Source organism: Prionailurus viverrinus, chromosome B1 (genome assembly GCF_022837055.1).
Source record: "Prionailurus viverrinus isolate Anna chromosome B1, UM_Priviv_1.0, whole genome shotgun sequence".
NCBI classification, from domain to species: Eukaryota; Metazoa; Chordata; class Mammalia; order Carnivora; family Felidae; genus Prionailurus; species Prionailurus viverrinus.
Genome location: NC_062564.1, coordinates 7,558,140 through 7,574,295, shown reverse-complemented (window position 1 = coordinate 7,574,295; position 16,156 = coordinate 7,558,140). Strand labels below are relative to the sequence as shown.

Here is a 16,156-nt window from a genome sequence, read left to right as displayed (position 1 = left end):
ATCAATCCCACAAGAGGGTTAAACAATTGTAAATTATCTGTGCACTCAACACTGGAGCACCTAAATAAATAAAGCAGATATTAACAGACATAAAGAAAGAAATCAATGGTAATACAATAATAGTAGGAGACTTCAGCACTCCACTTACATCAGTGGATAGATCATCCAGACAGAAAATCAGTAAGGAAGCAGTATCTTTGAGTGACTGACACAATGGAACGGATAGACATGACAGGTATACACAGAACATTCTTTCCAAAAACAACAGAATATACATTCGTTTCAAAGTGCACATGGAATATTGTCCATAATAGATCACATATTAGGTCATAAAACAAGCCTCAGTAAATTTAAGAAGATTGAAATCATATCATGCATCTTTGCTAACCTCAAACGTATAAAATAAGACATAAATCAAAAGAAAAAACTGGAAAACATCACAACCATGTGGAGACTAGACAACATGTGGATACCAGACAACCAATGGGTCAATGAAACAACCAAAGAAGAAATAAATACATGGAGTCAAATGAAAATGAAAACGCAATCATCTAAAATCTCTCAGATGCAGCAAAAGCAATTGAAAGAGGGAAGTTTATAGCAATACAACCTCAAGAATCAAGAAAAAAACTCAAAACAATCTAACCTTATGTCTAAAGGAACTAGAAAAAGAACAAATAAAACCAAAGTTGAGTAGAAGAAAGGAAATAATAAAATTCAGAGCAGAAATAAATGATGTAGAGAGTAAAAAGCTATAGGAAAAAAAAATCAGTGAAACCAAAAGTCAGTTCTTTGAAAAGATAAACAAAATTGACAAACCTTTAGCCAAACTAGAAAAAGAGAAAAGACCCAAGTAAATAAAATCAGAAATGAGACAGGAGATGTAACAGCTGACACCACAGAAATACAAAGAATTATAAGAAAATACTATGAAAAATTGTATGCCGACAAACTGGACAACCTAGAAGAAATGGAAAAATTCCTAGAAACGTACAATCTTCCCAAATTGAACCAGGAAGAAATAGAAAATCTGAATAGACTGATTGTAAGTAACAAAATTAAATTGGTAATCAAAATACTACCAAAAATGATACTTATTCTCTTCAAAGTATTCCAAAAAATGAAAGAGGAAGAAAAAGTCATTCTATGAGGCCGGCATTACTCTGACCCCAAAACCAGACAAAGACACCACAAAAAAAGAAAACTATAGACCAATAACCTTGATGAACATATGTGCAAAAGTCCTCAATATTTTAGCAAATATTAGTAAACCACCTATCTTTTTAATGTATTTAAAAAGATAATTCACTACAATTAGGTGGGATTTATTCCTGGGATGCAAGGATGGTTCAATATTTGAAATCAATCGATGTCATATACCACATTAACAAAATGAAGGATGAAAATCATATGATCATTTCAGTAGATGCAGAGAAAGCATTTGATAAGATTTGCCATCCATTCATGATAAAAACTCTCAGAAATACAGGGTTAGAGGGAATATACCTAAACATAATAAAGGCCATATATGAAAAACCCACAGCTAACATCATTCTCACTGGTGAAAAACTGAGAGCTTTCCCTTAAGGTTAGGAACAAGACAAGGATTTTCCCTCTTGCCACTTTTATTCAACATAGTACTAGAAGTCTTAGCCACAGAAATCAGACAAGAAAAAAAAATGAGGTATCCATATTAGTAAAGAAGTTTAACTGTCACTGTTCACGGATGACACGATACTATATATAGAAAATTCTAAAGATTCCAGTAAAAAACTACTAGAAGTAATTAATGAATTCAATAATGTGGGAGGATACAAAATTAACCCTGAAAGTGGGTTTCTGTACATTAACAACAAAGTTGCAGAAAGACAGATTTAAAAAACACCATTACATTTGCACCAAAAAGAATAAAATACCTAAGAATAAACTTTACCGATGAGGTGAAGACCTGTACTCTGAAAATGACAAAGCACTGTTAAAAGAAATTGAAGATGACACAAATAAACGGAAAGAGATTCCATGTTCATGATTTGGTAGAATAAATATTGTCAAAATGTCCATATTACTCAAAGCAATGTATAAATTCAATGCAATCCCCATCAAAATGCCAACATTTTTTTTTTGCAAACTAGAACATATAATACTAAAATTTGTATAGAACCATGAAGACCCAAATAGCCAAAGCAATCCTGAGAAAAAAGAACAAAGCTTGAAATATCACAACTCCAGATTTTAAAATATATTTATAAAGCTATAGTAATCCAAGCAATATAGTACTGGCACGAAAGTAGACACAGAGATCAATAGAACAGGAGAGAGATCCCAGAAATAAATCCACATTTATATGGTTGATTAATCTATGACAAAAGGAGGCAAGAATATACAATGGTAAATACAAAAGAAAATTCCAGGAAAGCAAGTTAAGAATCTTTCAGTCAAAATCTTAGGTTGAGGAAATTCTATCTGTAGTTAACTCTTGCTAAGCTTTGTTTCCTATAGAAATGGTAAACAACCATTTAAGACATTTTCCAGAATCTATTTGTTGTCGCAGACTATGAGTCTCGTGTTCTCTCTTGTCCAGCAAGGGAGCAGATGCAGAATTGAATACGAGAGAGGCTAATGTCCAGGAGGAGACAAGAGCCCTGAATAGGGGTTTCGTCTCCATATTTTTTGAGCTCACAAGATATTACCCACGTGGTGAACGTGAAGAAACAAGATCTTACACACGTGAATGTGGAGAAAACAATCAGTAATAATTAATGTGTGTGTGTGTGTGTGTGTGTGTGTGTGTGTGTGTGTGTGTGTGTGTGAAGCAAAGGGTCTGGGGGGCAAGTGGAGTTTGTGATATTGGTGTCAGATTGAAAGTAATTTCCTGCAGGTCATACAAGTTACTCGTGATCCCGTTACAGTATCTTGCTACCTAACCTTGGGCACTGTCACCTTATGGTGGCGGCTTTCCACCGTAAGCTTTTTTGTAATCCATTTATGTAAGCAGAACCTATTTCCCCACAATTTGTCTAATATCAGCCTATTTTTTAAAAGATATTTATTTATTTTGAGAGAGGGAGTGTGAGCAGGGGAGGGGCAGAGAGAGAGGGAAGACAGAGAATCCCAAGCAGACTCCCCACTGTCAGCCAGAGCCCGATGCAGGGCTCAGACTCTTAAACCACTAGATCGTGACCTGAGGCGAAATCAGGAGTTGGATGCTCAACTGACTGAGCCACCCTGGTGCCCCTCAGCCTATTTTGATAAAGACAGGAGTTAAGTCTATCAGACTTCTTAATAGAGACTAACATTAATTCAGAAACCATTGAAATATTAAGACATTATTTATTGAGTATTGAATAAGTCCTTTTCGTATTTAAAGGTTTTTCTTCTTGATTCTTTTTTTTTTTTTTTTTTAAAGCTTTTTCCACCTGTAGTTGAACAGCTCTTGCTTCTGGAACCAGTTCCATTACCTAAGCAAAGCTTTCATTTCTTAAAACCTGACAAATACTCAGGTTACATCTTTGTCGTGTGTCCAATATTTTAAAAGAAAATTTATACTTCGCACATATGGTTACCTTCAGGTTTGTCTGAAATACCTCTTCATTATAAAATCTCTCTTCTTTTTCATTCAGTGTCAGCGTTTTAAATTATGTATGCAACATATGCCCTCATGTAACTCCTCATTGTGAGAATATAATATGTTAGAAAGGGAATTACAATAATTTACTTTTTTATCTGATGGGATTTATTACTTAAAGGAGTCTTTCGTTTAATGATTAAAATGGCCTAATGATTTTAAGTTTCATTAAATACAGAACCAGGAAAAAATGATCTACTTATTTAAAAATTATAACAATAATATATAATTCCTTACAGTTTCCCCCTCATAAGATAACTTTGTTGTCTATGTTGTGTTCTTTAGAAAGCTTTCCTCTCCTCGAGTTGAGATTTCTTGAACTATTTGGATTATTTTTCTGATGCCTTTTTCCCCTGTGTTTTTTGTACTGACTCATTCCTCCCACGTACTAGCTCTCACAGTTTTTAACATGTTCATCTGGAATTATTTTATGATCCTTCCCCTCTCCCTGATTTCATAAATTTTGTATCAAGGAGGATGAATGAAAAGGAATCATCTGTTAGGTGGATTTTTAATAGCTACCTACACTGTGATGACGATAGTACATGGACAGATAAAAACCAGCCTTTTTCTGACTTCTTTTTTCTTAGGAGAATTATATGCTACTTTTCTTTGGTAGGAGTTCTTTTGCCATCTCAAGCCCTTGCATTCATTGTTTCGCTTATTTGTTGATGATATTTCATTTCTCACAGCATTCAGTCGACAGTAGCCTCTAGCAGGGCACTGCAAACGCAGGTAAAGGGCTCCTTTAACAAAGGTTAAAATGAGGAGGGCATCTTCAGTTTTAGGACCTCCAGAGATAAATGTGATTGTGTAGAGGGCAGACTTTAAGAAGCTACCTGTGATCCATTCATTCATTTGCTTTCCCAGGGAGATGCCTCCCTCTGCCCCCTTACCCCGCCCCACCCCCCCCATCCCCCCCCACCCCCCCGCTGGGAGGAAAGCTAAATAGTCAGGTGATCCAGTCCAGCTTCCTCGTTAAGTGGGCTCCTGTAGACCAGTGAGTGGTATTTGCCAGGAGAACTAGACTTTCTGTCTTCTGCGAGAATGCTTTTAGCAGGCTGTCCTTGGCCAAAAGATTTCTGCTAGTGAGTAAACCCTGGGTCTGTGGATTTACACGGCAGGGGAATGCCCATCAACTGCAGAACACTTTGGGGTTGTAACATGAAGTGTTAAGTAACTTAAAAAGTCCTTTTTGTGTGAACAATAACTTGTGAAGCCTCTCCTGCACTCATCTCTTGTTCTAGATCAGAGGAACCATGTCAATTGCAGAAAGAAGGGACCTGAGGAGTCACATGGGATGTCCTAGCCATCTTTATATGAGCCCTTGGATTGTTCTTGTCTTTGAAATTATTAGGAAAATGTGGTACTGTGTAAGAGTTCTGATTTATGGTGTTTGATTTCACAGTTTGAAAGTGTGGGTTAGATCAAATTACTACCTTTCCCCCTTGATGTGTATACCTTTTAGGCTAGCTTCCGTCTCTCAGGGCTGCCCTGGATATCATAGAGAATGGAGGAAACAAAATACAAAATTAGCATGGGCGTTGACGCCCGGGGGCCCTGATGAATACTATCTACACTTTTTACAGGCTCTTATAACTCCTGAAATAGGCACATGAAAAAGACAACATTCTAGAGGACTTAAAAGAAACACTTAGCATTAGAATATAGGTAGTTTTGATTTACACAAAACTGATGGAATTAGGTAGCCTGTATATGTTATATCCCTTGAACCACCCTTATTCTGTCTGTTGCATAGCAAAGAGATGGAATGCACTAAGTGGAAAATGAGCCTTCTCTTTATAGGACAGATGCGAGTTTTAAATCCACGCTCCCCCTATACATTGTGGCTCAGGGAGAACAGATATGGAGGAGGTGGCATGTGGGAAGGGATGGGGAGTGTGGTTGCTACAGGAGGAACCCTGGGACCTACAGAGGTTGCAGGGCATTTGAAGGAGTGTTGCTTTGCATGTATCTACTTTGTATGGTCAGACCAACAGAACCAGGCAATGGGATAGGAGAATACCACATTTCAGCCCCATCTCAACAGAGTGGGGACAGCCTGAGATCACTCTGAGCATTCCACAGCAGCGACCCTTCCAGCCTTAGATCTAGGAGAGATGGTTGGATGACCCAGCTTCCTGTGCATACAGGTGACTGGGGGAATCCTCAGTCCCTTCCCTACCGATACATGTAAGGTCAATGTGGCTACATTCTCATTTGGAGATGAGCAAACAAATAACAAAGCAAAACAACAAACAAATAAAATCATGGAATAATCAGTGTATAACAGTAACAGCACAAAAAGACTAATGCATTGCCTAGACAACATTGTCTGTTTCCTCACACTCTTGATTTGTCCCAGACCCTGGGTGTTGTCAGAGTGGATAGAAGAAAAATAACATTGTTACACGGATTTGTATTTGTCAGATTACAAGTAAGACTGACTGGCCCTTGGATTTTTTTATTTTATTTATTTATTTTTCATTTCTTTTTTAATGTTTATTTATTTTTGAGAGAGAGAGAGACAGAGTGTGAGCAGGGGAGGGACAGAGAGAGAGGGAGACACAGAATCCGAAGCAGGCTCGGATATGTGAAATCATATTTGTATTTGTATTTGTCTTTCTCTGACCAATTTATTTGACTTAGCACCATACTCTCTAACTCCATCCATGTCACTGTAAATGGCAAGATTTCATTGTTTTTTGCTTTTTGTGTGGCTGAATAATATTCCGTTGTGTGCATGTATACTAATTCTTTATCCATTCATTGATTGATGGACACTTTGACTACTTCCGTATCTTGGTTATTGTAAATAATGCTGCTGTAAACGTAGGGGTGCATGTATCCCTTTGAATTAGTGTCTTTGTATTATTCTTTGGGTCAATACCCTGTAGCACAATTTCTGGATCATAGGGTAGTTCTGTTTTTAACTTAGTGAGGAACCTCCATACTGTTTTCCACAATGGTTGCACCAGTTTGCATTCCTGCCAACAATGTAAGAGAATTCCTTTGTCCCCATGTTCTTGACAACACCTGTTTCTTGTGTTGTTGGTTTTTAGCCATTCTGACAGGTGTGAGGTGATACCTTATTGTAGTTTTTGATTTTCATTTACCTGATGTTAAGTGATGATGAGTATCTTTTATGTTTCTGTTGACTAGCTGTATATCTTCTTTAAAGAAACGTCTGTTCATGTATTATGCCCATTTTAAAAATGGATTATTTGCTTTTTGGGTATTGAGTTGTATCAGTTCTTTATATATTTTGGATACTAATCCTTTATAGGATATGTCATTTTCACATATCTTCTCCTATTCCATAGGTTGACTTTTAGTATTGTTGGTTGTTTCCTTTGCCATGCAGAAACTTTTTATTTTGATGTAGTCCCCATAGTTGATTTTTGCACTTGTCCCAGAAGATATATCTAGAAGAAAGCTTCTATGACTGACGTCCAAGAGGTTATTGCCTGTATTTTTTTCTAGGATTTTTATGGTTTCAGGTCTTCACATTTAGGTCTTTAATCCATTTTGAATTTATTTTGTGTACGGTGTAAGGAAGCGGTCCAGTTTCTTTCTTTTGCATGGTGTCGTCTGGTTTTCCCAACCTCATTTATTGAAGAAACTGTCTTTTTCTCATTGGTATTCTTAACTGCTTTATTGAAGATTAATTTACCATGGTTGTGTGTTCATTTCTGGGTTTTCTGTTCTATTCCATTGACCTAAGTGTATGTTTCTAGACAATCTTTTTTACTTTTTTTATTTTTGAGGGAGAGAGAGAGCGGGGGAGGGGCAGAGAGAGACGGGGGTGGAGAATCTGAAGCAGGCTCTATGCTGACAGCAGAGAGCGCAGTGTGGGGCTTGAACTCACGAGCTGTGAGATCATGACCTGAGCCGAAGTCAGCTGCTCAACTGACTGAGCCACCCAGACATCCCTCTGTGTGTCTGTTTTTGTGCTAGTACTGTACTGTTTTGATAACTACAGCTTTGTAATGTTACTTCAAGTCTGGAATTGTGATGCCACCAGCTTTACTTTTCTTTTGCAAGACTGCTTTGGCTGTTTGGAGACTTGGGTAGTTTCACACAAATTTTAAGACTGTTCTAGTTCTGTGAAGAATGTTGTTGGTATTTTGATAGGGTTTGCATTAAATCTGTCGATTGCTTTCAGTAATCTAGACATTTTAACAATAGTTGATCTTCCCATCCATGAGCATGCAATATCTTTCCATTTCTTTGCATTGTCTTTAATTTCTCTCATCAGTGTTTTATAGTTTTCAGAGTACAGGCCTTTTTCCTCTTTGGTTAGGGTTATTTCTAGGCATCTCAATATTTTCGGTGCAATTGTAAATGAGATTGTTTTCTTCGTTTCTCTTTCTTCTTGCTTCGTTATTGATGTATATAAATGCAACAGATTCCTGTACATTGATTTTGTACAGTATGACTGTACTGAATTCGTTTATCTGTCCTAGCAGTTTTTTAGTGGAGTTCTTTGGGTCTTTATAGTATCATGTCATCTGAAATAGTGAAAGTTTTACTTCTTCCTTGCCTGTTTGGATTTGTCTGATTTGCATATTTCCTTCCCTGTTTGTCTGATTGCTGTGGCTAGGACCTTGAGTCCTAGCCGTGAGAGTAGTGAGAGATGCCATCCGCGTGTTGTTCCTAACCCTAGGGGAAAAGCTCTCAGCTCTTCCCCATTAAGAATGATGTTAGATGTGGGTTTTTAACATGTGGCCTTTGTTTTATTTTTTATTTTTAGTGTTTCTTTATTTTTGAAGGTGGGGAGGGACTCAGAGAGAGGGAGACAAAGGATCCGAAGGTCTCTGCGTTGATAACAGTGAGCCTGATGTGGGGCTTGAACTCACGAATAGTGAGATCATGACCTGAGCCAAAGTCGGATGCTTTACTGACTGAGCCACCCAGGTTCCACTCATATATGGCCTTTAGTATGTTGAGGTATGTTCCCTACTTTGCAGAGGGTTTTTGTCATGAATCGATGTTGTACTTTGTCAGATCCTTTTTCTGTGTCCCTTGAAATGATCATATGGCTCTTATCTTTCCTCTTATTGATGTCGTGTATCACATTGATTGATTTGTGAATACTGAACCACCCTTGCATCCTGGGAATAAATCCCGTTAGATAATGTTGAATGATTTTTTTAATGCATTGTTGAATTCAATTTGCTAATTAGTTTGTGAGGATTTTGCATCTGTGTTCATGAGAGATATTGGCATGTATTTCTTTCGTTTTTTTTTTTGGTAGTTTTTTTTTTTTTTTTTTAACATTTATTTATTTTTGAGACAGAGAGAGACAGAGCATGAACGGGGGAGGGGCAGAGAGAGAGGGAGACACAGAATCGGAAACAGGCTCCAGGCTCTGAGCCATCAGCCCAGAGCCTGACGTGGGGCTCGAACTCACGGACCGCGAGATCGTGACCTGGCTGAAGTCGGACGCTTAACCGACTGCGCCACCCAGGCGCCCCATTTTTTTGGTAGTATTTTTATGTGATTTTAGTATCAAGATAATACTGGCCTCATAGAATGAATTTGGTATTTTTCCTTTTCTATTTTTTTGGAATAGTTTGAGAATATTAGGTATTAACTTTTCTTTAAATTTTTTTCTTTTTAAAGTTTATTCATTTTGAGAGAGAGAGAGAAAGAGAGAGAGAGAGCGAGAAAGTGTGCATGTGAGCAGGGGAGGGTCAGAGAGAGAGGGAGAGAGAGAATCCCAAACAGGCTCCGAGCTGTCAGGGTAGAGCCCAACACAGGGCTTGATCTCATGAAATGTGAGATCAGGACCTGACCTGAAATCAAGAGTCAGACTCTCAACTGACTGAGCCACTCAGGTATCCCAGTTCTTCTTTCAGTGTTGGTAGAATTCACCTGTGAAGCTATTTCATCCTGGACTCGCTTGTTGAGAATTTTTTGATTACTGATGCAATTACTTTGCTGATTATTGGTCTGTCAAATTTTCTATTCTTGTTTCCCTTTTGGTAGTTTATATGTTTCTAGGAATTTATTCATTTCTTTCAGCTTGTCCAATTTATTGGCATATAGTTTTTCGTAGTAGTCTCTTATAATTATTTATGTTTCTTTGGTGTTGGTTTGTATTTCTCCTCTCTCATTTGTGACTTTATTTGAGTCCTTTCTCTTTTTTTCTTGATCAGTCTGGCTAGAGGTTTACCAACTTTATTTATTTATTTTTCAATGAACCATGCCCTGGTTTCATTGATCTGTTCTATTGGTCTTATTTATTTGACTCTATATCATTTATTTCTGCTCTAATCTTTATTATTTCCTCCCTTCTGCAAGTTTTAGGTTTTTTTTTTTCTTCTTTAGGAGTAAGTTTAGGTTGTTTATTTGAGATTTTTCTTGCTTCTTGAGGTGGACCATTGTTGCTATAAACTTCCCTCATAGAACCTCTTTTGATGCATTCCAAAGGTTTTGGAGCATTCTGCTTTCATTTTCATTTGTTTCCGTGTAGCTTTTTATTTCTTCTTTTATTTCCTGGTTGACCCATTCATTGTTTAGTAGCATGTTATTTAACTTACATATACTATGGTCTCTCCAGATTTTTTCTTGTGGTTGACTTCTGGTTTCATAGTGTTGTGGTCAGAAAAGATGCGTAGGTATGACTTTGATCTTCCTGAATTTTGTGAGGTTTATTTTGTGTTTTGTGGTTTGGCTAATATGTGATCTGTTCAGGAGAATATTCTCTGTGCACCTGAAAAAGGTGTGTGTTCTGTTGTTCTGAATATATCTGTTAAATCCCATCTGTTTCAGTATGTCATTCAGAGCTACCATTTCCTTCTTTGTCTGTTTGGATGGTCTGTCCATTGATGTAAGTGGAGTGTTAAAGTCCTCTACTACTATTGTATATTATCAATTAGTTCCTTTAAGTTTATTAACTGTCTTATATATTTAGGTTCTTTTTGCTGGGTACATAAATATTAACAATTGTTACATCCTCTTGTTGCATTGTCCTCTTTATCATTAGAGTATCCTTCTTTGCCTCCTATTACAGTCTTTGTTTTAAAATCTATTTGGTCTGATAAAAGTATTGCTACTTGGACTTTCTTTTGACATTTGTTTGCATGTTACATGTTTCTTCATCTCCTCACTTTCAATATGCAAGTCTCTTGTAGGCAGCATATAGATGGGTCTTGTGTTTTTATCCATTCTGTCACCCTGGGTCTTTTGTTTGGAGTGTTTAGTCCATTTACATTCAAAGTAGTTATTGATAGGTATGTATTTATTGCCAGTTTATTTATTTTTTTAAATGTTTGTTTATTTTTGATAGGGAGAGAGACAGAGCGTGAACAGGGGAGGGGCAGAGAGAGAGAGGGAGACACAGAATGCGAAGCAGGCTCCAGGCTCCGAGCCGTCAGCACAGAGCACGATGCAGGGCTTGAACCCACCAACCATGAGATCATGACCTGAGCCAAAGTCAGACGCTTAACCGACTGAGCCACCCCGGTGCCCCAATTGCCAGTTTATTACTTGTTTTTTGATAGTTTCTGGAGATGTTTCTCTGATACTTTCTTGTCTTTCTGTCTTTCATGGTTTGCTGATTTTCTTTAGTGATATATTTGGATTTCGTTCTCTTTACTCTTTGTGTATTTATTAGTGGTTTTTGATATATGGTTACTATTAGGTTTTTATATAACCTCTTCTGCAAATAGGAATATATATTAAGTTGATGGTCATTCAAGTTTGAACCCATTCTTTACTCTTCTCCTTCCCACATTTAGGTATATGTTGTTACATTTTACATCCTTTTATTTTGTGAATTCTTTGACTGTTTTTTTTACAGAACTCTTCACCTTTATTGGTTTTGTTTCTTACCTTTATACTGTCACTTTTGTTCTCTTCTTCATACTCAGAGTGTCCCCTTTAATATTTCTTGCAGGGTAGGTTTAGTGGTCATGAATTTGTTTAGTTTAGTTTTTTTTTTTTTTTTTTTTTTGGAAACTCTTTATCTCTCTTATTCTGAATGATAGCCTTGCTGGATAGACTGTTCTTGATTGCAGATTTTTCCTGTTCCAGCAATTTGAATATAGTGTGTGCCTCTCCCTTCTGGCTTAGAAAGTTTCTGCTGAAAAATCCCCTGCTACTCTTACGGACTTTCCATTATAAGTTACTGTCTGTCTGTCTTTCTTTTTCTTTCTTTCTTTCTTTCTTTCTTTCTTTCTTTCTTTCTTTCTTTCTCTTTCTTTCTTTCTTCCTTTCTCTCTTTCTGTTTCTTTTATTTCTTTTTTTTCTTGATGCTTTAAAATTTTTTTCCTTTGTGATTATATTCTGCCAATTTAATTACAATATGTGTTGGTGTGGATCTGCTTTTGTTGATTTTAATGGGAGTTATCTGTGCCTCCTTGATCTGGATGTCTGTTTCCTTCTCCAGATTAGGTAAGTTTTTAGGCATTAATTCTTCAAATAAATTCTCTGCCCCTTTTTTTCTGTCTTCTGGGACTCCTTTAAAGTGAATGTTCTTAAATTTGATGAAGTCACTGAGTTCCCAAGTCTGTTCTTGTTTTCCATAATTCTTTTTTCTCTGTTGTGTTCAGCTTGATTCCTTTCCTTTCCTCTGTCTTCTAGGTCACTAGTTGGTTCCTGTACTTCTTCCAGCCTGCTGTTCATTCCATCAAACATGTTTCTCATTTCACTTATTGAGCCCTTTATCTCTGCTATGTTATTCCTTATCTCTTTGTTAAGGGTCTCACTCAAGTCTTCCACTCTCTTTTCAAGTCCAGTGAGTATCCTTATGATCATTATGTTAAATTCTCTTTCAGCCATATTACTTATATCTGTTTCACTTAGACCTCTGGCTGTGACCTCATCCTTTTCTTTCATCAGTAAATTTCTCTGTCTTCTCATTTTGTCTAGGTCTCTGTGCCTGTTTCTTTGTGTTAGGAAGGTCAGGTATATCTCTTATTCTTGAGAGTAATGTCCTTATCAAGAAGAGGTCCTTTCATGCCCTGCTGGGTAGTGGCTCCTGTGCCCCAGGCCCGGCATTTCCAGGAGTGTCTCCACTGTGTGCTGTGTGTGCTCCACTCTTTTGTCCTGGTTGCTCTATCCTTCAGGCCTGTCCTCTGCAGAGGCTGTCTTCACCTGTGGTGGACAGTGTTCGGCTCCTGGCTGGAACGTAGCACATTTTAACCTGGCGTGTTCTGATCTTTTTGTGAAATGAGACCTGTCGCCACTGCCATCAGAACTGAGGTTCCACAAAACTCCCGTGTGGGGAGACACCGTGTGAGCAGTAGTCTAGGCTGGTCTTCTCAGGGAGGGTGCCTGCTGTGCTGGGACTGAGGCAAAGGAGACTGGGAATGGTGGTTGTTCCAGAGCACCAGGGGCAGGACTTGGTGTAAACAAGTTATGTAGGAGTGTCAGGGCTGTGCTGGTTCCTGCAGATTGCCCTGTGCTTATGCTGAGGGGCCGGGGAGGAAAATGGCACTGACCAGTTCCTCGTTCCCAGAGGGGTCTTTCCATGAGTGCTGTCTCTCTGGGGTTCACTCTGAGATGAATGAATAACCTGCCCACTGTGTGCCCCAGGCACTCTTCACCTCGCTGTTTCCACACTATGTCCTTGGATTGATTGTCTTGTCTCCAAGAGCAGCATGGGGCCTTCAGGGCTCTATCCCAGTGAAGCCCACTGAGCTTCAGAACTCCAGGCTTTAGGCCTTGCTGGTTGCAAGAACTCATAACATTCGGCCCCTCTTGCTTTCCAAGCCAGTTGCTGTGGGGATTCCTTTTCCCCATGTACTCCCTGTGTGTTAGTCTGTCTCTCACCTTCTCCATGACCATGGCCGCCTCCCCACCTCAGTGGCCATGGTGTGTTTCTCTCCCAAACCATGTCTCCACACTTTCTACCTTCTCCAGGGTGGCCTTTTCTCTCCCTTTAGTTGTGGAGTTTGTTCTTCTAGTCTTCAGGTGGATTTCTGGGGTATTTTGGCTGACTTGACAGTTATCTAGTTGTATTTATGGGATGAGGCAAGCCTAGGGGCCTCCTACTCCAGCACCATCGTCCAAACTCCATATGAACTTGTTTTTAATTAAGGAAGAATATCTTCCTTTCTGATATACATATTACAGATATTTTTTTCACAGTTTATCATTTGCCTTTTGGTTTCAGGCACACATTTTAAATTATAATATGATTTCATTTGTCAGTATTTTTCCTTTCCTTTAAAGCATTTGATTTTTATGTCTTGCACTGAAATCTTTCTTCATACATTTATGGTTTTATTCTAAAAAAAATTTTTATAGGGATGTTTTATTTTGACCATGGACTATTTTATCTTTAAAATTATTATTTGCCTTTCAACTCCCTTCACCCATTTCTCCCATCTCTCTGCACTGCCCACCTCTATAACTATGGGATTTTTTTTTTAAAGATTCCACATATAGGGGCATGTGGGTGGTTCAGTTGGTTAAGTTCCGACTCTTGATTTAGGCTCAGGTCATGATCTCATGGTTTGTGGTTTTGAGCCCCACATTGGGCTCCACACTGACAGGGCAGAGCCTGCTTGGGATTCTCTCTTTCCCTCTCTCTCTGCCCCTCCCCTCTTTGCATGCTTTCTCTCTCTCTCTCTCTCTCTCTCAAAATAAATTAATTAAAAAGTAAGATACTGCATGTAAGAAAGATTATATGGTATGTGTCTTATCATTAGCATATTCTTTTTTTCATATTCACTTTGTCCTATTCTTATTTTCACTTTTAATTAACATTCACTTCTCTGGTTTCTGTTGATGTGATAAAGCCTTTTCTACTGCATAATTTGGATCTTGGACTTTAAGGATGGAACCGTGTGTGAATACCTTAGGATTTGTGGAACATCAGAGGGCATAGATGTAGGTGCAGTTCATTTGAACTACATCTAGAAGATCTGCTGCCTCAAACAGATGGGGTTGGAGATGAGGCAGTTTGGTAAAAGACAAGGAAATGCGAAGAATAAGGGATTTAATCAGGACTAAAACTGGAAAAGAGCAAAAATGAAACAAGAGGATTCTTGTGGGAGTATGTAGTCCTCTCAGGTGTGTGTGTGTGTGTGTGTGTGTGTGTGTGTGTGTGTGCGCGCATGTGCCTGTGCATGTGTGTAAAGGTGGAAGAGTGGTTTTAGTCTATTAGGCTGCTGTAACAAAATACCATAGACTGGGTGGCCTATAAACAACAGAAATTTATTTCCCAAAGTTCTGGAGACTGAAAATTGTTAAAACAACCGAATTCAACCCAGTAAATTTGAAGATCTAATGGGATTTATTAAACAATTCATTAATTAGGCAGCATCCAATCTAGCAAGTAGAGGGGGGCTCCAGGGAGTTATATAAGATGAAAGGTTTTTATAGGAAGGAGGGTGGGACAAGAAATTTATCAATAAACGAAAAGGATCGTTCCAGGCAAGGTCCCCGTGCCTTACAGGGAATGGGGGTGGTGGTCTTGCAGATGACTTCATCTTCCTTTGAGCATTAGAGATGGTCCCTGTGGCAAACTAATTGGCACTAATTGAAGTATTCCTAACTGACTGGTTAAGACTACATTTCTGGGGAATTTGAAACCACACTTAGATTAGATATAAAACCCTGGTTCAGGGAGTCAGGCTAAGTGATGCCATTTGGGGCCTGTGGTTTTCTCTTTTTTAAAAAAAACCTTTATTTTGAGAGAGAGAGCACATGCGAAATTGTGTGCACGAGCTGGGGAGGGGCAGAGAGAGAGAGGCAGAGACAATCCCAAGCAGGCTCCACGCTGCGGAGCTAGAACCCAAGAACTGCGAGATCACGACCCGGACCGAAATCAAGAGTCAGATGCTTAACGAGCTGAAGCACCCAGGCACCCCACCCGTGGTTTTCTTTTTAACAAAGTCCAAGATGACGGTGCCGGAAGTTTGGGTGTCTGGTGAGGGGCCACTTCCTCATGCCAGCTGTCTTCTCATGTGTCCTCACACGGTGGAAAGGGCAAGCTGGTTCCCCAAGGTCTCTTTTGTAAGGACACCAGTCACAATCTCGAGGGCTCCATTCACATGACCTGATCACCTGCCAGAGGCCCCACCTTCTCATACCAGCACAGTGAGGTTAGGATTTCAGCACATGAAGTTTGGGTGGACACAACTTTCAGGTCATAGCAAGCGGTGTGTAGGCGAGAGAAGCCAGAGGTCAGAGGCAGCGGGTGTTCCTGAAAACAGAGCAGGAGTAGGTGGCGCGACGGCCAAGAAGCTAGTCCAGTGAGTCAGAGGAGCCCCATCACCCTCGAAGCGAGTCTGTTGTCCATACTGGCTGAGGAGCAAGTTTTGTCTGTGTGGTTTCAACAAATGTGCTCGTTGTTGAACTGAAATGGTCACAGGCCATTTGTCCTTGTGGCAGGGGTGGTTCTGCCAGGGCTCTAAAGGTGGTGTCACAGACTGCCCGAATCCCAAAGACAGTGTTCGCTTTTACCGATGCCAGAAATGCCTTTCACTTTGATCTAGTTCAGTGGCTGACGACACCCCTAACATCTTGTAGCTGAGGTTCCCCGGCTTCATTTGCTTCTCATCAGAGTCCATTTTT

The 16,156-nt window shown here is 39.1% G+C and overlaps 1 protein-coding gene across 1 annotated transcript in view; it reads left to right on the top strand.

Moving 5' to 3' along the window:
- Positions 1 to 16,156, top strand: part of GPM6A (glycoprotein M6A) — a 363,090-nt gene that overhangs the window by 95,324 nt on the left and 251,610 nt on the right. The gene's annotated exons all lie outside the window — the stretch shown is intronic.